Source organism: Piliocolobus tephrosceles, chromosome 2 (genome assembly GCF_002776525.5).
Source record: "Piliocolobus tephrosceles isolate RC106 chromosome 2, ASM277652v3, whole genome shotgun sequence".
Lineage (NCBI taxonomy): Eukaryota > Metazoa > Chordata > Mammalia > Primates > Cercopithecidae > Piliocolobus > Piliocolobus tephrosceles.
Window position 1 is genome coordinate 35,169,236 of NC_045435.1, and position 22,325 is coordinate 35,191,560.

General features: G+C 37.2%; 1 protein-coding gene across 1 annotated transcript in view; it reads right to left on the reverse strand.

Moving 5' to 3' along the window:
* IGSF11 (immunoglobulin superfamily member 11) overlaps positions 1-22,325 on the reverse strand; it is a 210,082-nt gene that overhangs the window by 122,370 nt on the left and 65,387 nt on the right. The window lies entirely within an intron of this gene.

Below are 22,325 nucleotides of genomic sequence, written 5' to 3' on the forward strand. Positions count from 1 at the left end.
TTGTTTAGTTGGGTTTTTTGTTGTTTCTTGTTTGGGTTGGGTGGGAAGAAGGACTTTCCTAGCATCTGAAATTGTTTTGCTTAAGTATCTACCTACATCTTTTCTTATAAAACCTATCTTTATTGCCTTACACTGGACTCTGCTCGTTATTGTACAGCTCATAGTCACTTCCTGCTTCAGCCTCCAAACTGAGCCTTCTAAATGTGAGGACATACCTGCCCAGGGGATGCCAACCCATTTTGGTCAGTTCCTGCAGCAGCATAAATTAGGATTCTCGGAGCCATTCAGAAATTGAGCCCTCATCTGGCAAATACAGTACTCCCAGGGAAACTCAGAAACAAAAATAATATGCACAGAAAAAATATGTAAAATATTTTTAAACATACATTTGGACAAGGATTGGAAGATATATGTAAAATTAAAATATCAAGATGGTGGAGTTATGAATGTACTTCTCTTTTGAAAATGTGGATGTTATATTTTTAAGGTAAAAAAAGGAAACATGTTAAGAAATGTTAATAATTTTTAACAAGAATATCCTGAAAGGATAAATTTTTATTATGAATTACAGATGTCTCAACTTTGCTCACTACTTCCAAGTTGCTAGAATTCCCTACCAGATCTCTAATGGCAAGAAATAAATGATGTGACAGTAGAGTTTTTCACATTAATAACAAGTTTAAATTTCCAACTATGATATCACAAGGCTCATTCTCATTCTTTTAAACTCCAGGGTGAGGACTAGTGTTTCTTTTTTCCATCCAGTTCAATTCCTTACCCTCTCTTGTACATATTCCTGCAGTCTAATCCAGTCCTAAGCAGGGTATAAGAGTAAGCAATATAAGAAAAACAAGGACGCTGTCAAGTGATAGGAGCTACTCAAAGCAATTCTTCATGTCACTATAATCCCAGATATAAATATAGAGACAGAATATTTATCCTTTAAATAACCTACTAATCTGAGCTTAAAGCCCTGATAAAGCAAGTTATCTGATATATTTATCACATCAATTTAAGAACTATTTACCAAGTACCTACACTTTGTAAGGCACCGGGTTTAAGGTTAAACCGAAAAAAAAATGACCCCTGACCCCAAATAAGTTCCAATTGCATATGGGCTATGTCTGTACTATCATGAATCAGCAGATAAGAGTTCTGCCTCTTTGTCACCTAAGGATAATTCTGCCTTGCCAGACAAGAGCTACTGAGTCATTAAGAGGACAGTGCTCACAGCTCAGTGGAGGAGCCCTTTCAATAGAAAAAGAAGTGTGGCTTCTGCAGGGAGAGTGAGGATGATCAGATTTAAGGAGGCAATCCAGCTGCCCAGAATCATAGGGGCAGATGGTAGTTGGTGGACCAGAAGAAGGCAGATCAGGAGTGCTGGAAGCTCCAAGTGCTGTATACAGAGGCTTCCAAGGACACTCTCCCAGGAAACAAGAAGTGTGGTTTTTTAAAAAAATTCATAGAGACAATACCATTGGCATATACTTTGAGTAATTTTTTATTAGTAATGATGAGTTTCACCAGCTCTTTTATCCTAATCTGCTTTATGAGCACAGAATGATTTCTTTAAATCCCTTAAGTATTCTGAGTACTAAAGACACAGACAACATGTTATATTTGTATAACACTTTACACATTTCAAAGTACTTTCACACCTATCATCTGATTTGATCTTCACAGCAAACCCAGAGGGGATGGGTAAGGCACGGATGATGACCCTGTCTTCACACAGGAGGATACTGTGTCTCAGAAAGATCAAGAGACACCTCAGAGATTGCAGATGGAAATGGGGACACCTCGAACCAGGGCCTTATTTACCATATAGTTTTTTCTACCACACCATGAAGTCTTTTTCTTTTATCTCTTTTTAGACCAACTTTTAAAAAAGTATAAATGATTGTGTCTTAAAGCTATCTGAGGGTAACACTGTACTTACCTCCTAAAGATTTATCCCACCTCTGCCCTACCACCATCACTGCCACACCCAGACACCACCTCAGAAGCTATAAGATTTGGATGAGATTGGCCCCACCCTCATCTCTGAGGGAGTTGTAGTTGGTCTACCTTACCAAGAAAGAAATGGAGAGGGGAATGATCAGAATGAGGAACGCTGGTAGAAGACTCTGCTATATAGCACCTTTGACTCAAAAACATTGATGACGTGAAAATAAGTCAACTTCTAAAGTTCACATTTTAATCCTAGGCAAGCTTCTCTCCTCAACCCATCAAAATGCTGGACCACTTCTTTCCACAATCAGTTTATCTGCATTCGAGAATGGAAAATTAACTTTATTATTAGCTTAGGAGGAACATAAGAAAGAACAATGATGTAGGGAATTATAAGGATTTCCAATGCCAAGTATAATTTACTTTTGAATTAGCTATTTTAAGTTTTTAATACCTCAGATCCCTCTTCATTCATGTATATAAATTAAAGGTTAATTGCATTTAAGTTTTGATTGTATTTGTCTATGGAGTGTTTTATAAGAGCATTGTTCTTAAAGCTAGGAAAAAACTGTTTGATCCTTGTTTGAGCCAGTAACTCATTCTGTATATATTTTAACCCAGCTGCTTAGAGACAGCATATAGTCTAGAGCACAGCTTAGTCCTTTTAGAAGTAAAATTTTGGAGGAATTTTTCTCCCTCCCCCTCCCCCGTTGCAAAATGTCAACAAAAGCTCTAAAATAATAAAGGAATGGAGAAGAAAATAGTGGCATCATTGCAGTAAGACAGAAAGTAAACCAACAAGTGTTTATTTTATGTTGACATAAATAGACCACTTAATATTTTAAAGCAACACTCTCAAATTCTGGATTAATTCATAACCTAGATATATTGATATCTTACTGTCTTTCTTACGTATCTTTCTTCCCACTCCTCTGTCAACCCTTGCTAGATAGGATTTACAAGGAGCTAAACAGCAATACCCATCCTCCTCCCCATAGCCCAATCCCTATCACTGTTGTGAATATTGTCAAAGTTTCCCATCTTCATTCATTTTGGGAAAAGTTAGCTCTTTTTCTTGAAGCCCTAATTTATTTTTAGGTAAAGTTACTCTCTGAGCAGGGAACATTGTAATGAAATGCTACAGAATTAATTCAAATAGCAAATTTAAAATAATACCACTATGTTTTTTAGGACTTGAAAAAGGCAATAGCATAAGTAGCATTTTATATGTCACCTGAAAATTTTTTGTATTTTCATTTTTATAAGGAATATAATTTTCAAATGCTCTGACAAGTTTCTTTACCAGTTTTCATTAAAGGTAATATGCTTCAGATTAATTCACTCGATTTTATATATTGGGGGATAGGCAGTTACCTCAGTATTTTTCAATCCTGAGGTGTTTTCTATATTAGTTTAATTTAAATTGCAGTTCACACTTTCACTTCTAGCAACAAAACAGGTCAGAGACCTTGATTTATTAAAAATGTGAACTTACATATTTTTATAATCTTAAATGAATAAAATACGGAAAAGTAAAGCCAAAGGCTGCACGAAGGAAGGAATCCATCTACAGTCTATTCTCAACACAGCATCCACAGTGATCCTAAGAAGTCAGATCAGGTCTGTCCAAGACCTTCCAATGGCTTCCTGTATCATTCAGGATAAATCTTACTATAAATCACAGGGCCTATGTTAGTTGTCTATTGCTGCTGTAACAAATTACTACAAACTTAGTGGCATAACACAACACAAATGTGTTATAGTTCTTGAGGTCAGAAGTCCAACATGATTCTCAGTAGACTAAAATCAAGGTGTGGGCAGGGCTGTGTTCCTTTCTGGAGGTTCCAGAGGAGAATCATTTTCTTACCTTTTCCAGATTCTTGAGCCCACCAACTTTCCTTGGCTCATGGTCCCCTTCCTCCATTTTCAAATCTAGCAACATCAGGCCAAGCCCTTCTCACACTCCTTCTTCCACATCTAAGGATTCTTGTGATTACACTGGGCCCACTCAGATAATCCTTTCCAGATCAGTTGAACAGCATCCATCAGCAACCTTAATTCCCCTTTGCCATAGGAGGTAATATATTCACAGGTTCCGGGGATTAGGAAGTGGGGAATCCCCTTTCTGTGGGGCCCTTATTCTGATTACAAGACCCTACTGGATCTAGTCCCCCATTATCTCTCTGACCACATCTTCTGTTTTTCCCCTCAGTCATTCTGCTCTCACCATAATGACCTCCTCAATGTATCTTGAATAAGCAGGAACGTGTTTGCCTCAGGAGCACTAAAATTGTTCTTTCCCTACATTGTTGCATAGCTCTCCTTTCACTTCTTAAGACCTTTTCTCATATGTCATCTAAGTCGTAACTGACCATTGAAACCACCTTTGCAAAATTATGACTGAGACAGTGAAAGAGAGCTCACTTAACCAACTCCATCTTACTTCTAACCTGACCCTGTCCTTGTTCATTCCTGGGCGTAGGCTGAACTAACTTTGGGAGAAACTTAGTTTATAGTTTAAACAAAGATAATAACAGCCCTTTCCTAAAGCAGACCTTCTTCTTGCCTGGGGACTAGATTGCCTTTGTAGGACTAACATTAGCCACAAGATTAGAAATTATGGTTTAGGAGTCATGCAGCCAGAGGTTACAAGATTCTGACCCTCCCTAAACTGCTCCTAAGATCAGTGCTTGAGATATTTTGCAGACCTTGCACAGGATGGATGGATCAGCTGGCACCACACAGATCAATAAACTGGTTCATCTGATCTTGTGGCCCCTGCCCAGGAAATGACTCAGTGCAAGAAGACAGCTTTGACTCACTATCATTTCATCCCTAACCAATCAGCACTCCTGGCTCACTGGCTTCCCCCCACCCACCAAGTTATCCTTAAAAACTCTGCTCCCTTAATGTCTGGGGAGATTGATTTGAGTAATAATAAAGCTCTGGTCTCTCACACAGCCAGCTCTGTGTTAATTACTCTTTCTCTATTGCAATTCCCCTGTCTTGATGAATTGGCTCTGTTGAGGCAGCAGGCAAGGTGAACTCCTTGGGCAGTTAACATCATCCTTCTAAAATAAAAAAAATTAAACGACATTTTAAAATCCGTCTCCCTGTTGTATTTTTTTCTTAGCATTCTGTCATTAACATACTCAATTATTTTAATAATCTTGTTTGTTTGTTGTCTGCTTCACCCAATATAATTTACAAGGACAAGAACTCTATTCATTGCTGAATTCTCAGTCTCTTTAACAGATCATGACACTTGTAGATACTGAATAAATATTTTGAATGGATGAATCAATGAATGAAGCAATTCTCAAGAAATTTGACAGGATTGAAATTATTTACAACACATTGTTTGACCACAATGATATCAAGGTAGGTATCAATAACAAATACACACACACATACACACACACACACAGATATTACAAAAAGCAATTCTAAATAATTGAAAATCAAGAAATCATAAAGGAAACTAAAGTGTATCTAGAAGAAAATAAAAATCTTTTATATTGAAATCTGTAAAATGCAGCTAGAGTATCTATTTGAAGGAAAACGTAAAGTCTCAAATGCTTATATTAGAAAAGATGAAAACCTAAACACAAATAAATTACTATATAGCTTAAGAATTTTGATAAAACAAAATAGGTCTAAAGGAAGCATTAATAGAAGAAAATAATATAGAGGCAAAAACAATAAAATGTTTAACAAATGTATAATACAGAAGATTGACACAGTCAAATATTTGCACCTTGAAATTGTTAATTAACCAAATTTTAGTGACACTAATCAAAATTAAAAATGAGAGAGACCTCAAATAATATCAGAATAAAAATGGTGGCCAGATGAGGTGGCTCATGCCTGTAATCTCAGCACTTTGTGAGGCCAAGGCAGGTGGACCACCTGAGGTCAAGAGTTCGAGACCAGCCTGGCCAACATGGTGAAATCCCGTCTCTGCTAAAAGTACAAAAATTAGCCAGATGTGGTAATGCATGCCTGTAATCACAGCTACTACTCTGGAGGCTGAGGTGGGAGAATCGCTTGAACTCAGGAAGGAGACGTTGCTGTGAGCCGAGATCATGCCATTGCACTCCAGCCTGGGCAACAAGCAAGACTTGATCTCAAAAAATAAAAATAAAAAAGAACAAAAAAGGAGACATTACTACATATGCTGCAGATATTTAAAAGATATGAAAAAAGATGAATAATTTTCTGCCAATAAATCTGAAAATTTGGAGGAAATGGGCAATATCCTAGAAAAATATAACTTATCAACATTTGCTCAAAAATAAGCAGAAAACCTGGATAGTCCCATACAATTAAGCTAATTGAAGCAATAGTTTAAAATCTTTCTATAAATAAAACTCTAGCTCCAGGTAATTTTATCAGCAGATTTTACCAAATGTTCAGAAAACAAAAACAAACCCAATCTTTTACAAACTATTTAAAAATAGAGAAAAAAATGAAACACTCCACTCATTTTATGATGCTACTGTTATACTGCATACCAAATATTGACAAGAATGATAGGAGAAAAGAAAATAGGCCAATTTTTCTTATGCAGAGATGCAAATGAGCATTATTAGTAAACTAAGTCCACTAATACATATATGAGATAATGCATCACACCAATTGGATTTATTTCATGAGTGTAATGTTTAATATTTAACAATCAATGCAATTCACCACATTGAGGTTAAAGGAAAAAAATTAGATGATCTTCTTATTAAGTGCCCACTGAAGGCAAAGAAGCCATTCCTGGCCATATCTAACAGAGGTCCTTGGGGAAGAAAAGGCAGCCAGCGGAATCAGAGGGCCACAGGGTGAAGGAAGCTCGTAGTGCAGATCTGAGTGCTCCGTGGGCAGGCAGAGAAGCCTGAGAAGCCTGAGAGCCCTGTTTGCTTTCTCAACAGGGAGGGTTGTAGCCTTGGGCAAGATCTCAGCCCTGATTGCAGGCTGACTGGATATAAAATCAATGTGGTTGCAGAGGCATGGCACATGACTGACCTTGCTGGTTACGAGGAGCTGGGTAAGGCCTGTCACTGCTGGTTTTCCCCCACTTCCCTGGTGATGTGTACGTTGCAGCAGAGGCAGCCATAATCCCCCTGGGAACAAAACTCCATTGGCCTGGGAACCACCTCCCACCCCTCACAGTGGTGGCAGCAAGCCCCATCCAAGAAGAGCCTGAGCTCAGACCCACCTAACAGTGCCCACACCTGATGGTTTTTCTCTACTCACTCTGGTAGCTGAAGACAAAAGGCATACGCTTTTGGGAGTCCTATGGCCCTACCCATCACCTGAGAAACCCGAGTACCCATCCTGCCAAACGTAGGGCAAGATTATATACTTCCACTGCCTCAGCTGGCGCTCTCTTGAAAACACCACCTCCTGGCTGGAAGCAAACCAACTCAAGCCATTACAGCAACTCATAACAGAACAACTGTTACTAGGGGGTCCTTGTTCTTAGAGCTTCCAAGATGGTGAGGGGCCACTTCCAAGATGGTGAGGGGCCACTTCCAAGATGGCGGCAAGCCTCGTGTTCTCTGACCTGGGGTTCTTGGCCTCACGGATTCCAAGGAATGGAATCCTGGGCCATGCAGTGAATGTTATAGCTCTATTAGAAGCCATGGGTCACAGAAGAGAACTGTGGAACCCAGCGACTAGTTTTCAGCTCGCTTTGGACGAACCCGGGCACTTAGCTGTGCAGGAACAATGGCAAGCCTTTAGCCTGATTGTGCAGTTGCAAGATTTAATAGAGTGAAAACAGAGCTCCCATAAAATGGGAGGGGACCCAAAGGGGGTTGCCATTGCCAGCTCGAATGCCTGGGTTTATATCCCAATCATTGTCCCTCCCATTGTGCTTTCAGGCAATAGATGATTGGCAATTTCTTTACCTCCAGTTTTTGCCTAATTAGCATTTTAGTAAGCTCTCTTTACTACCTGATTGGTCTGGTGTGAGCTAAGTTGCAAGCCCCATGTTTAAAGATGGATGTGGTCACCTTTCCAGCTAGGCTCAGGGATTCTTAATCGGCCTAGGAAATCTAGCTTGTCCTGTCTCTCACAACCATGCTCCAAAGAAGGAGGAAATAACAGCTGATTTCACTGCCTGCAACACCCCAGCTAACTAGAGGTTCTGAGTCCATCCACATGACAATTTCACTGCTAGCATAACCAACATTCAAGAACACCAGTGCAGTAAGCAAAACTGCAACGAAGGACTCCCACAGAGTTCACTACACACCTCTGCCACCTCCACCAGAGAAGGTTCTAGTATCCATGGCTGGGAGACCTAAAGATGGATCACAACACAGAACTTTTTTTGCAGGCATTCCCCAATACCAGCCTGGAGCCCATTTAGCCCCACTGGGTGGCTAGATGCAGAAGGGCAATAACAATCACTGCAGTCCAGCTCTCAAGAAGCCCCATCCTTAGGGGAAGCAGAAGAGTACCACATCCAAAGGATCACCTCATGGGACAAAACAATCTGAACAGCAGCCCTTGAGTTCCAGATCTTTCCACTGAAACAGTCTACCCAAAAGAGAAGGAACCAGAAAAACAATTCTGATAATATGACAAAACAAGGTTCTATAACAGCCCCAAAAGGTCACATTAGCTCTCCAGCAATCCAAACCAAGAAGAAATCTCTGAATTGCCAAATCAAGAATTCAGAAGGTTGATTATTAAGCTACTCAAGGAGGCACCAGAGAAAGGTAAAAAACAACTGAAAGAAACCTAAAAAACAACACAGGATATGGATGAAAAAGTCTCCAGAGAAATAGACATCATAAAGAAAAGACTATCACAACTTCTGAAATTGAAAGACATACTTAGAGAAACGCAAAATACACTGGGAAGTTTCAGCAATCAAATTGAACAAGTAGAAGAAAGAACTTCAGAGCTTGAAGATAAGACTTTCTAGTTAACCCAATCAGAAAAGGGTAAAGAAAAAAGAATTTTTAAAAAATGAACAAAGCCTCCAAGAAATTTGGCATTATGTTAAATGACCAAACATAAGAGTAATTAGTATTCCTGAGGAAGAAGAGAAATCTAAAAGTTTGGAAAATGTATTTGAGGAAATAATTGAGGAAAACTTCCCTGGTCTTGCTAGAGATCTAGATATCCAAATATAAGATGCTCAAAGAACACCTGGTAAGTTCATCACAAAAAGATCATCATCTAGGCACATAGTCAACAGGTTATCTAACATTACGATGAAGGAAAGAATCTTAAGAGTTGTGAGGCAAAAGCATCTGGTAACCTATTATACAAAGAAAAAGCTATCAGACTAACACCAGATTTCTCAGCAGAAATTCTGCAAGCCAAAACGAATTGGGGTCCTATCTACAGGCTTCTTAAACAAAATAATTGTCAGCCAAGAATTTTGTATCCAGTAAAACTAAGCTTCATAAGTGAAGGAGAGATAAAGTCTTTTTCAGACAAACAAATGCTGACAGAATTCACCACTACCAAGCCTGCACTACAAAAAATGCTAAAACGAGTTCTAAATCTTGAAACAAAACCTGAAATACACCAAAATAGAACCTTCTTGAAACATAAATCTCACAGGACCTATAAAACAATAACACAATTGTAAAAAGGTATTCAGGCAACAATCAGCATGATGAATAGAACAGTACCTCACATCTCAATACTAACATTGAATGTAAATGGCATAAATGTTCCACTTAAAAAATAGAGAATGGCAGAATGGATAAAAATCCCACAAACTGAGTATCTGCTGTCTTCAAGAGATTCAGCTCACACATATGGACTCACATAAACTTAAAGTAAAGGGGTGGAAAAAGATATTCCATGCCAATGGAAACCAAAAGTAAGCAGGAGTAGCTCTTCTTATTTATATCAGACAAAACAGACTTTAAAGCAACAACAGTTAAAAAAATAAAGAGGGGCATTATATAATCATAAAAAGATTAGTCCAACAGGAAAATATCACAATTCTAAATACACATGCACCTAACACTGGATCTTCCAAATTTATAAAACAATTACTACTAGACCTAAGAAACGAGATAGATAGCAATACAGTAATAGTGGGGGACTTCAATACTCAACTAACAGCACTAAACAGGTTATCAAGACAGAAAGTCAACAAAGAAACAATGGAATTAAATTATACTCTAGAACAAATGGATTTAACAGATGTTTACAGAACAGTCTACCCAACAACTGCACAATATACATTCTATTTATCAGCACATGGAACATTCTCCAAGATAGACCATATGACAGGCCACAAAACAAGTCTCAATAAATTTAAGAAAATTGAAATTATATCAAGTATTCTCTCAGACCACAGTAGAATAAAATTGAAAATTAACTCCAAAAGGAACCCTCAAAACTATACAAATACATGGAAATTAAATAACCTGGTCCCAAATAATCTTTGGATCAACAATGAAATCAATATGGAAATTTAAAAATTATTTGAACTCAACAATAATAGTGATACAACGTATCAATACCTCTAGGATACAGCAAAAGCAGTGCTAAGAGGAAAGTTCATAGCATTAAATGCCTACATCAAAAAGTCTGAAAGAGCACAAATAGACAATCTAAGCTCACACCCCAAGGAACTAGAAAAAAAGAACAAACCAAACCCAAACCCAGAAGAAGAAAAGAAATAACAAAGATCAGAGCAGAACTAAATGAAATTGAAACAAAAAAAATGGACAAAAGATAAATGAAACAAAAAGATAGTTCTTGGCTGGGGGCGGTGGCTCATGCCTGTAATCTCATCACTTTGGGAAGTGCAGGTGGGTGGATCACTTGAGGCCAGGAGTTCAAGACAAGTCTGGCCAACACAGTGAAACCCTGTCTCTACTAAGACTACAAAAATTAGCCAGGTGTGGTGGTATGCACCTGTAATCCCAGCTACTCAGGAGGCTGAGACAGGAGAATCATGTTTGTCACAAAAAAAGGAAGGAAGGAAGGAAAGAAAGAAGGAAGGGAGGGAGGGAGGGAGGGAGGGAGGGAGGGAGGGAGGATTTAAAAATTGCCAACAAAAAAATTCAGGACCAGATGAATTCACAGCTGAATTCTGTCAGACATTCAGAGAATTGTTACCAATACTAACGAAACTATTCCAAAAGACAGAGAAAGAGGGAATCCTCCCTAAATCATTCTATGAATTCAGTATTACCCTAATACCAAAAGCAGGAAAGGACACAGCAAATAAAAAGAAACCTACAGACCGATATCCCTAATGAACATAGATGCAAAAATCCTCAACAAAATACTAACTAATCAAATCCAACAGCATATCAAAAAGATAATCCACCATGATCAAGTAGGTTTCATACCAGGGATGTAGGGTTGCTTTAACATATGCAAGTCAATAAATGTGATACACCACATAAACAGAATTAAAAACAAAGGTCATGTGACCATCTCAATAGACTCTGAAAAAGCATTTGACAAAATCCTGCATCCCTTTGTGATTAAAACCCTCTGCAAAATCAGTATACAAGGGACATACCTAACTGTAATAAAAGTCATCTGTGACAAACCCACAGCCAACATTATACTGAATGGAGAAAAGTTGAAAGCATTCCCCCTGAGAACTGGAACAAGACAAGGATGCCCGCTTTCACCATTTCTATTCAACATAGTACTGGAAGTCCTAGCCAGAGCAATCAGACAAGAGAAAGAAACAAAGGGCATCCAAATCAGTAATGAGGATTCAAACTGCTACTGTTTGCTGATTTGCTGCTGTTTTCTAGGTATAGATCATATACCTAGAAAACCCTAAAGACTCATCCAAAAAGCTCCTAGATGTGATAAATGAACTCAGTAAAGTTTCAGAATACAAAATCAATGTACACAAATCAGTAGCACTGCTATACACCAACAGCGACCAAGCTAAGAATCAAATCAAGAACTCAACCCCTTTTACAAGAGCTGCAAGAAAATAAAATACTCAGAAATGTACCTAACCAAGGAAGTGAAAGATCTCTACAAGGTAAACTACAAAACACTGCTGAAAGAAATTATAGGTGACACAAACAAATGGAAACACATCCCATGCTCATGGATGGGTAGAATCAATATTGTGAAAATGACCATACTGCCAAAAGCAATCTATAAAGTCAATGCAATTCCCATCAAAATACCAACATCATTCTTCACAGAGCCAGAAAAAACAATCCCAAAATTTATATGGAAGCAAAAAAGACCCTGTACAACCAAAGCAAGACTAAGCAAAAAGAACAAATCTGGAGGCATCACATTATCCAAGTTCAAACTATGCTACAAGGCTATAGTTACCAAAACAGCATGGTATTGTTATTAAGTACAAGCACATAGACCAATGGAACAGAAAAGAGAACCCAGAAATAAAGCCAAATATTTACAGCCTACTGATCTCCAACAGAGCAAACAAAAATATAAAGTGGGGAAAGGACCTCCTATTCAACAAATGGTGCTGGGATAAATGGCAAGCCACATGTAGAAGAATGAAACTGGATCCTCATCTCCCATCTTGTACAAAAATCAACTCAAGATGGATCAAAGACTTGAATCCAAGACTTGAAATCATAAAAATTCTAAAAGATAACATCATAAAAACCTTCTAGATTTTGGCTTAGGCAAAGAGTTCATGACCAATAACCCAAAAGCAAATGCAAAAAATCAAAGATAAATAGATGGGACTTAATTAAACTAAAAAGCTTCTACACAACAAAAGAAATAATCAGCAGAGTAAACAGACAACCCATAGAGTGGGAGAAAAATCTTCACAAATTATGCATCTTCACAAACTATGTATCCAACAAAGGACTAATATCTAGAATCTACAAGGAATTCAAACAAATCTGAAAGAAAAAAACAAAACAAATAATCCCATCAAAAAGTGGGCTAAGGACATGAATAGGCAATTATAAAAGAAGATATACAAATGGTCAGCAAACGTGAAAAAATGCTCAACATCACTAATTATTAGGAAATGCAAGTCAAAACCACAATGTGATACCACCTTACTCCTGCAAGAATAGCCATAATTAAAAACTAAAAATTAATAGATGTTGGCATGAATCTGGTGAAAAGGGAACACATTTATATCGCTGGCGGGAATGTAAACTAGTACAACCACTATGGAAAACAGTGCAGAGATTCCTTAAAGAACCAAAAGTAGAATTACTATTTGATTCAGCAATCCTACTACTCCTTATCTGCCCAGAGGAAAAGAAGTAATTATATGAAAAAGACACTTGCACATACGTTTACAGCAGCACAATTTGCAATTACAAAAACATGGAACCAGCCTAAATGCCCATCAACCAACAAATTGATAAAGAAAATGTGGTGTGTGTGTATATACCCAGATACACACACACACACACACACACACACACACACACACACACACACCACCATGGAAATGACTCAGCCATAAAAAGGAATGAAATAATGGTATTCACAGTAACCTGGATGGAGTTGGAGACCATTATTCTATGTGAAGTAACTCGGGAATGTAAAACCAAACATTGTATGTTCTCATTTATATGTGGGAGCTAAAATATGAGGATGCAAAGGCATAAGACTGATATAATGGACTCTGGGGACTCAGGGGAAGGGTTGAGGGTAGTGAGTGATTACAAAAAAGTACACCAGGGTTCAGTGTACACTGCTCAGGTGATGAATGCACCAAAATCTCAGAAATCACCACTAATGAACTTATCCATGTAACCAAATACCACATGTTCCCCAAAAACTACTGAAATAATTTTTTTAAAGGATACATTTATTATTTTTCAGTATAACTAGAAGGGAAAGGGTATTGGTGGATGTGGAACATCCAAAACTGCAGACACTGGTGAATTTTTTTTTTTTTTTTTTTTTTTTTTACTGCCAAGCTTTTTTTTTCTGCTAAGCATCAAGACCTTCTTCCAATGTTCAGGCAATTTTCCAGAGTTTGATTTTCAGTGGAAAGTAGAGTCCACCTTCCCCTGTAGAGGCCAGAAATACCCCCTAACAACCAGGGTGCAATCACATAACATAAGGTTCAGCCAACTGGAGAGCCTCATATTTGGAATTTTAAGTCTTGAGCAAGTGTAACAAAAATTTAGGGATAAGGAAAGAAGAAGGAAAAGGAAATGACAAGACATAAAAGGAGGAAGAGATGAAAAAGAGTTCATTCCACTGTGCACTGACCAGAGGCAGTTGTAGGTGTGGTGCCAGCAGTGGTGGTGGTGCCAGGAGCTGTCCAGTGAGTCCCCACCAGAGTGTTCCTTTGGTGTCATTTGGATATTCAGACTCCTTTGGTTGCTGCTTATTTTCTAATCCCTTAGACCTCTCACCTTTTCTATGAGCTACCTAACAGCCTGGACCTTTTCTTCTTTAATGAACCATCATCAGTTTCTGTTTCTTGCAACCAAGAATATTGTCTTTAGGATTAAAGTGTTCTGAAATTCTTATCTTTCCAGAAAGTTAGAGATATTGATTAACTTATACTTCAAAGAGGTGAGGAGGGTCCTACCTGATGAGAGCCATCAGAGATCTTTCTAAACCAGCAACATTCAAGAAGATAGTCAAAAGATAAGAAAAAACAACCCTGAGAAGAACCAGAAGATTTTGAAAAAATGGCCTCCAGTCTGATAGAACATATGATCAGTGTGTGGATCAGAACCAGTGACAGGTGTACATTTCACACTAAAATTTAATCCATATTTATGGCATACTTACTATGTTTCAGGCACTGTAACTACACTACACTTTAACACAATTGTCTTATTTAAATCCTCACAACAATGCTGTGATACAAGTAATTTTACTTCATTTTTCCAGATAAAGAAAACTGACATTCAAAGAAGTTTTAAAATGCATAGTCAAGATGATACAGCCCATAAATAATAAAGCTTAGAAAGTAAAACTCAAGTTTTCTGTCTCTATGGCCAGTGTTCTTTCCACTATATGCAGATACCTCCATTTGAATTAGGACCCTGATTGACAATTTGAAACGGATAACCTTTCTGCTACTTTTCAATACTAAAATATCTTTTGTTCAGATTTTAGCCTATCTTTTTTATCTGTTAATGAACACTCTTCCTTAAAAGACACAGACATATACAATTAAATAGATAACCCACTCTTTAAAAATTAATCAGAAGTTTTATATTTTGTAAACATGAAAGACTAAGTAAATAATACCTAGATTTTAAATTTTTTTAATAATAAAATCAGGAATAACCCATAAAAATTGGAACTCAAAAAGAGTGAGCTATGCTGTTTCTATGGTAACTCAATAAGGAAAAAATTAGATGGCCTAAAAGATATTTTAATTCAAATAAATTGATTCACAGTTTTAATATCATTTTTAGAAAAATCTATATATATCTAATCATTATTATTACCAAAATCCACATATTAATACTATGTATTCTTAAAGAAAGAGTGCCGCAGTATTAAAATCTTATTATGCAACATTTCATATCTTCTCAGTCCTACCTCTTATTCTAGTTTCTGCTGCAGGCTTAGATGAGCTTCTCACAGGTATAACCTAACAATGTCTTGCTTTGCCTTGGACTATATCAAGTACCTCTCTCTCTTTCTGTTCCAGAGATTCTCTGACACCAGCAGGAATCCGGTGCCATAGACATGTGCAACCTGGAAGCACAGGGGCCACTCTTGACCAATGTAGAATGGGAGTCAATAGATAATCCTTCTCCCTTGCATCCTCCAAGTAGCAGTTCGTAGCCACATTTCATCAGGCTCCTCAGAAGTTCTGGCATGATCAATAGCAGCCAACCAACAACAAATGCATCGTTGGCTTTTCTTCTTGCCTTTTTCATTTCCCCATCAATTACTCTTTCTCCCTGAAATTACTTCTTAAATAAACTAACTATATATCAACCTTTAACTCAGGATATACTTTCAGGGGAACCCAAACTAAGACAACTAACTTCAAATAGACTTTATGTATCTATGTACATGGTTCCTACTAAGATTAACTATAGGATTTTTTTTTTTAATTTTTCAGTAGCCAGCTCTTTTCAAATATACATCAAAATTATGATACTAGTATACTTCTTGTCCTAGAGATTTGGCCATGTCTATAGTGTATATTTCTTGATGTCTCGAACCAAATAAGGTAAATACAAAATAGAGCTTTTGCATTTGACCTTCTAAATGATAAAAGGTTTGCTTAATTTCAACTCTGCTATATTATTAATAACATTGGGAAAGTCACTTAACCTCTATATGTCTCAACTACCACCTTATAAAAGTTGAATATAATTCCTACTTTGCAGGTTATTAGAATTGAATCAGGTAATATGTATGCAAATGCCCATTACAGTGCCTAGCTGATAATCAGCCTGGCAAGTCCGATTAGCTGCTGTTATTATTACCATTATTAGTAGAATTGGTTTTATTTGAAAGTTTGCCATCATGGGGATAAAAGATCCATTAACTTGATATTTCCATTCAAATAGTTCACTGCATTGTATTTTGCAGCCCTAAGCAAATAGCAAATATTTGAATTTAATTTAATGTGGAGAATCAAGATACCTCCCCTGAATAAACTGAGAATACCTCTGTATAGACCTTTGAAATGAGAGACTGCAAAACATTATCGCTTCCACAAATGCCTTTGCCTCACAACCAACCCCACTCTGTCCTTCCACTGAATTTGCACTGCTCTTGTGTAGTCTTTCATCAATTCAACAACTATATAAAACTTCTGCTATGATGTGTTGAGTGGAAATTAAACAGTCAGATAATGCAAAATATACAGTCATATTATTATGAGGTTCTAAAATGACTGGGGTAATAAACTGCCTAGCAAGATGGCCAAGAATTACAGAAATCCTGTTGCTGAGTCTGCATCTATTTATGTCCTAGCTATGGTTTAGCAAGGTGGCACTTCAAACTAAAGCTTAGCTATTGGTGGAAATGTTTCTGTGTCCTATATCGATTGGTACTTCCAGGGTTGCATCAGTGATACCAGGAACTGTGAACTGACACTTGTTTCATCAGCTTGATGCAAGAATACTGGGCCATGATATACAGGAACACACCCTCTGCTTCTCAAGGCAGGATTAGGAAGGATTTAACCCTCTAACTTCATTCACCCCACCACATCCTCCACTTTAGCCTCCACTCCCTTTAACTCCCCTCCCCACACTATGAGAAAAGGACTAAACATAGGATAGGAATTGTCAATAGAATTATATATTCATTCTCATTATTAATGGGGTACACTGGATTGGGTTTTACAGTGCTTTTTGAGAATATACGATCTCCCAGGCTTTGTCCAGGGTACTGGTGATAATACATGAAGTAGAAAAAATCAATAGGTCTTTGCTCTTATGAAACCTTCAGTCTAGTGGAAAAGGCAGAAATTTACCACACAATTCTACAGACAAATGTGAAAAGTGGTATGAAGGAGAGGGGCTGAGTTCTGAATGGACCTGTAACAGAACAATTTGACATAATCAAAGAAAGCTGGAAAGAATTCCCCAAAGACATGATTCCTCTACAAAGACTGATGCTTGGCTAGGCAAAGAGTAAGTGGATAATTTTTGGAACAGGTGAAAAAATGGAGATATTTTGAAACAAAACTCTGCATTTTAATTCCCCTTTGTAAATCATGTTTTCTTGAAAATTTTCCCTTTTGAGGACAAGCCATGAGGGGTTTTTTTGTTATGTTTTGTTTTGTTTTTGTGCACAGACATGAACAGTGCAGGTACCTAGAAAATAAAGTCATTCTTCTGCTTTAAGTACAATGGTCCCATTTTTTACTCCCATGCAAAAATATTTTCTCTTAGCCAGGCTTCAAGATAGGGGATGTCTTACTTTGTTGTGTTCTTGTTATTACAGTGTACAGTTTTGTTTTTAATTTCAATAGTTCCTTTTTAAATATCTAAAGACAAGTCAGATGTACTCACACAAAGGTGTTATATCCTAAGTCTTCCTGAATACAAATCAGAGGATATCATATAGATGATGTTCCAACCCTAGCAAGAAGGAAAGGAAAACTTTTCAAAGAGGAACCAGGGGAGAGAAAGAAAGAGGCCAGGAGGTAAAATGTGAATGTCCTCACTTTCTCTGTAATGTGTAGTAGTGCAAGAAGGCACTGCTGCATTTTAGCAAATGAGCTGTGGAAGAGTGATGGTTGGGAAAATGTCTTGATGAGCAGGCCAAAAGATGGTCTCATGGAGTTGCCCATGTTCCATTATAGTGGTCCAGAAAGTGCAGAGTAGCATTAGGTTCCTGGTTGAAAGGAGGAAAGGGACTCTGAGATGCCAAGGAAACTGGTGTGCCAGAGGAACCCTGAGTCAGAATAAAATGACCACAGAACAGGGACTACAACAAAGTCAGAAAGAAGTTCTCCATTTTACTCTAAAAGCTTTTTTGTTTTACTTTTCACATTTATATCTGCAGTCCATATGGATTTAATTTTTATAAATGGTATGAGGTAGGAATAGCCAAAATATTGATTGTAACTAAGTATCATTTTTTAAAAAGGCTTTTTCTTACTGAACTGCAGCACAGCCTTTGTCATAAATTCAATGGCTGAGTATGTGTAGGGGGTTTTCCCTCTATTCTGTTCTCACTGGTCAATTACTCCATCCTAATCCCAATACCACACTGTCCTACACACGGTAGGATTTTAAGTCTTGATGTCTGGTAGTATAAGTCCTCCAGCTTTGTTCTGAAGATTGCTTTGGCTGCTCTTTTTTTTTTTTTTATTTCCATGTGAACTTAGGAATCAGCACCTCAATTTACACAATAAAATCTCTGGGATTTTGATTGGTGTTGTACTGAAACTATAGATTAATCTGGGACAAAATATCTTTATAATATTAAGGCTCCCAATCCAAGAAAATGGCATATCAATCAATACATTTAGGATTCTTTTTTTTTTATTATTATTATACTTTAAGTTCTAGGGTACATGTGCATAACGTGCAGGTTTGTTACATATGTATACATGTGCCATGTTGGTGTGCTGCACCCATCAACTCGTCAGCACCCATCAATTCATCATTTATATCAGGTATAACTCCCCAATGCAATCCCTCCCCCCTCCCCCCTCCCCATGATAGGCCCCAGTGTGTGATGTTCCCCTTCCCGAGTCCAAGTGAGCTCATTGTTCAGTTCCCATCACAATAATATTTTGTAGTTTCTTGTTCCTTTTTAATTAAATTTATTGCGAGTATGTGACATTATTTGATGCAATTATAAATAGTATTGTTTTTCAAATTTAATTTTCTATTTGATTATTGCTGGCATACAAAACAATTAACTCTCATACATCTAACTTGTTTCCAAAAATCTTACTACATTCACTTATTGATTCTAATAGTTTGACTATAGATTCTTTTGAATGGTCTTACATACACAATCATGTCATGTAAAAATAAGTTTATTTCTTCCCTTTCAATCTTTATTCACTTATTTTTCTTGCCTTATTGTATTTCCTGAGACCTCCAGAATATGTTGAATGTAAGTGTTGGTAGCTGGCCTCTTTGACTCATACCCAATTTCAGAAAGTTTTGAATATTTTATCTTTTCAAGTGATGTATCACATAGGTTTTTAATAGACATACTTATCAAATTAAGAACATTCCATTTTATTGTAAGTTTGCCAAGATTTTAAAAAATCATTAATGTGCACTAAATTTTCTCAAATACCTTCTCTGTATCTGTTGCAATGATAATGTCACCTGTCACTTTTTCTTAGTAACATATAGTCTTCATTGATTTTTTTGAATGCTAAACCATCAGTGTATCTGTGAAATCTCCCTGGTCATCATCATGGGATATGTTTTTACATATAACTGGATTTTTTTAATGTATCTACTTTCATGAGACAGTGGTCTATAATTTTCTTTCCTTGTAATTTCCTTGTCAGGTTTTAGAAGCAAAATTATGCTGGCCTCACAAAAAACAAGGAAGCAGGCCAGGGCAGTGGCTCACACCTGTAATCCCAGCACTTTGGGAAGTCGAGGCAAGTGGATTACCTGAGGTCAGGATGTTGAGACCAGCCTGACCAATATGGTGAAACTCCCTCTGTACTAAAAATACAAAAATTTGATGGGCACGGTGGCATGCATCTGTAATCCTAGCTACTCGGGATGTTGAGACAGGAGAATTGCTTGAACCCAGGAGGTGGACGTTGCAGTGAGCCAACATCGCACCACTGCACTCCAGCCTGGGTGACAGTGAAACTCTGTCAAAAAAGAAGAAGGAAAAAAAAAAAAGAAGCAGCAAGGAAGCATTGCTTGTAGTATTCTGTTCTATAAAAGAATCGTGAAATATTTGTTTCACAAGAATTTCACAAATTCTTACAAGAATTTACTTGTGTATTCATTGAATGTGTAATTTTCATGATGGGAGGGCTGTTTTTTAACAGCTAACTTTTAAATAAACATAATACTTCAGGTTTTTTATTTCTTCTATCAGCTTTGGTTAGTTGTATTTTTTAAAAATGCATCCATTTCACCATAATTTATCGAAACTTTGAGGTCTGTAAAATCCATAGTAATGTCCCCTTTTTCACAACTAATACAAGTAATTGTATTTCTTTTTTTATCATGGTGAAACAGGCAGACAACAGTTAGGGCCCACCTGGATTAACTGATCCAGGATGATCTCATCTCAAAATTCTTAATTACATCTGCAAAGATCCTTTTTCCAAACAAGGTAACATTTGTTAGGACATGGACATATCTTTTTGGGTGTCACCATCCGGCCCATTATATCTTGGTTTGCAACAGTTTCATGACGATATGCCTACATATAGTCTTTTACAGATTTATCATATTTATATTTTGCTGTGGTCCTTAATCTGTGGCTTGATTTATTTTCAAAATTTTGGAATGTTCTCAGCTGTAATCTCTTCAAATATTCCTTCTTTCCCATCTCTATCTTCTCTCTGGATCTCTAATTAAACATATTTTAGATTCTAAGTATGATTCATACAAAGTGGTGTGCTGGAGCAGCTCATATCAGCTTGTCAGAGCCAATGGTTAAATATTCAGGAATTCTGTGAGATTGTTGTTAAATCATTGGTAGCCTGAAATCATCCATGGTGACAGTATCTACACCACGACAGTCAGCAAACACTGCAAGTTGATACTTTATTTTTCCCAGAGAACTGGATTGTCATCATACCACTATACCTGTTTGCTATACTCCAGTTTGTTCTTTTGATCCTTTTGTCTTGCCGTGTTTCAACTTGGATATTTCCTCTTGAATTGTCTTCCAGTTCACTTAATCTGTGTTCTGCTGTGTCCATAAAACCTATCTATTGAGTTCTTGATTTCAGATATTATACTTGTTAATTTTAAACATCTATTTCATTTCTCATAGATTCCAATTCTTTGGCAAAATTTTCCATCATTTTATCTATTAGTCCACATTTTCCTTTATTTTCTAAACATATTAATCACAGTTATTTAAATTTATTGTCTGCAAATTCCAATATCTGGACCACATGTGGCCCTAGTATAACTGTCTGCTTTTTTAATTATAGATCCTATTTGTCTTGCTTCAATGTAAATCTAGTAGCTTTTTATTGTATACTAAGCTCCATGTATTTAAAAAATGACACAAAACTCCAAGTAATGTTATCTTTCACCAAAGAGTTTCTTCTGTACTGTACTAGCATATATGATGAGTGGCTGGCTGATCACCTCAATCCAATTACTGAACTGGTTGGAGCTGAGTTTCAGTGTTAATAAAAGTCAAGTCTACCTCTGACTCACCTCTTTTCCTCAGGCTCTCATGAGTTTTCTTATGGAAATCCTGGTGAGCTTTCCATTTCTTCAGTTCTGACAAACTGTAGATCCAGCTCTGCCCTTCCAAGGTCCTCAGCCCACCTTTAGCCTTTTGCCTCCTACATTTTAAAATCTAGCCAATATCTTCAGAAGGAAATCAACTGTATATTTAAGGAAGGTCCCTTCCCTTGGTGGGTCTTTGTTTCCCAAGTTTCATGAGACTGCAGGGAATTTCACTCTGCCTTTTAGAAGCTTTCAGCTTAGCTCTTCAGCTCCCTATGCAACACCAAAAATTGGCTAACACACTGTGGGGAAAAATCAGATATGCATTTAAAGTGCTTCAAGTTTCCTCTTTTCCATTCTAACCCTGAATGACCACTAAAAACTTTATTTCTTGTATTTTGGTCTCCATAAAGTCCCTCTACTTACATCAAGCAAGATACTCAATCCATGCCCAGAACAGCCAAAGACCCCAGAGGGAGGCATTTGCTCATTCACCTACCCTCTCTAGGTTCTTCTCTCTCTAGGATTTTAGCATTATAAACTTGCTTTTACAGGTATCTGATACCTTTAAAAATAAATTCATAATTTATTTGGCCATTGCAATGGAAACATTGGCCTGCTGCAATC